Below are 2,055 nucleotides of genomic sequence, written 5' to 3'. Positions count from 1 at the left end.
TTGTTTTCAAATTTGTTTTTGTAACTTTTTTTCAGTTTTTACACATCCCAGATTATTTTGTTTTATGAGTTATACTGTCATCACGTAATCCTTATTTCATTTACATTCAGGGATAAGGGTAGTTTTCCGTGCTCCTCTTTACTGTCCGAATAGCATTTGCACAGTACAATGTGCTAGGCTGGTTCCCTCTCTCCTCTAGGCCTTGATTCATCCCTATTCAGTAGAGCACTTATGTCAAAGAGAAATTAAGCACATGCTTAAGTGTTTTGTTCAACAGGGACAGACTTAAGAAGATGCTTAAAAGCTTTGCTAAATATGGGGCTCTAGTGCTGCCCTTTCTAAGAATAAATGACAGCCTTACAGTCAGCATTTAAGGCCAGATCAGCTAATCTGACCTCCATAAAGCACAGGCCACCAATACCGCCCAGCACCAACACACCGAACCCAGCAACTGAAAATTAGACCAAGTCTTCCAGCCCACAGGAGACTCGACTGTTATGTGCCACAGGCAAGGAACAAAAGGAACAAAAACATTAAATGACAGGTAATTCTGGCAAGTGGTCCCAACCCACATGCTGCAGTGAAAGGTGAAGAAGCTGACCACAGGAAAATTCCTTCTGGATCCCCCACATATGGTGAGCAGTTAGACCCTGAACACATCACCAAGAACCAACCATCCATATACCTGACAGACAGAGAATGCTCGCTGTCACCTAAAAGCCCTGGTCCATCTGTCCCAGTGTTCCATCACCAGCCGTGGACATCCCTGATGCTGCAGAGAAAGATTTTTTTAAACTGAATACATTCGGTGCGAGAGAGAGAATCCCTTCCTGACCCCTTCGGGGAAGCCAGTTGAAACCCTGAAGCTTGAGCTTTTAGGCACACAAGATAAACCAGAAGTGAGCCCCAAGGCTGCTAATTCCTGCTCCCGCCCACAACAAACAACCCTGTTATATAGTTGCATTCATAAATTTGTCCAGCTCTCTCGCAAGTTGTTTGCCCCCACAACTCCCTTTGCAAGGCTGGTCCAGAACCTCACCCTGAGCTAGTTTGAAACCTTCTAATGTCCAGCCTCAATTTGTTCATGGCCACTTTATACCCATTTGTTCTTGTGCCAATATTGTTCTTCATCTTAAATAACTCTTCACCCTCCCTGGTCTTTATTTATAACGAGTACTCATATCCCCTCTCAGCCTTCTCTTTTTGCTAGACTGAACAAGCCAGGCTCTTTTAGGCGCTTCTCGTACGATAGGCCCTCCATTTCCCTGGTCATCTTATAGCTTTTCTCTATACTTGTTTCAGTTTAACTTCACCTTTCTTGAACATGGGTAACCAGAAACGTACACAGTAGTCCCAATGAGATCTTTCCAGTGCCTTGAACAAAGCCATTAATACTGCTCTATCTGTGTAAATGCATTGCCTGATACATCCTGGGATCACCTTGGTGGTTCACAGTCATCCTGTGATCAACCCACGTACCCAGGGCTCTCACCTTGTCTGCCATTTCCAATCAATAAGGCCCCAGATTGTAGCAGAAATTCTTATTATTAGATCCTAAGTGCATGACCTTGCACGTTGTACTATTGAATTTCATCCCATGTCTATCACTCCAGTCTTCAAGACCATCCAGATCTTCCTGTATAATAGTCCAATCCTCCTCTGTATTGCTGACGCCTGCTAACTTTGTGTCATCAGCAAAATTTCATTAGTACGCTCCTACCCTTCGTGCCAAGATCATTATAGGCTTGATTGCTGCTCAGATTTGAGAGCCCTCAAAGCCTACTGAACACCATGGAGGCGTTTAGCACCTCACAGGAGTGCTGAGCAGTTCACAGGAGCAAACCCAAAATGATACAACTCATTGTATTTTATGATACACTTAAGAAGAAATGTATGCATCAACAAACAACAATTACAAAGCAAGACTTTGCTTACATCCATGTAACTAAAGAAGAACTGCTTTTGTTCTTATCTACCCCTACAGAGTGTCTCATCAACAGCTTCTGACAGATGATCAGAGTTAGCGGGTTGGTGTCTTTACAGCCTTCTGGAACC

Source organism: Eretmochelys imbricata, chromosome 1 (genome assembly GCF_965152235.1).
Source record: "Eretmochelys imbricata isolate rEreImb1 chromosome 1, rEreImb1.hap1, whole genome shotgun sequence".
In the NCBI taxonomy this organism is placed as follows: Eukaryota; Metazoa; Chordata; order Testudines; family Cheloniidae; genus Eretmochelys; species Eretmochelys imbricata.
This window is presented reverse-complemented; position numbering follows the sequence as displayed.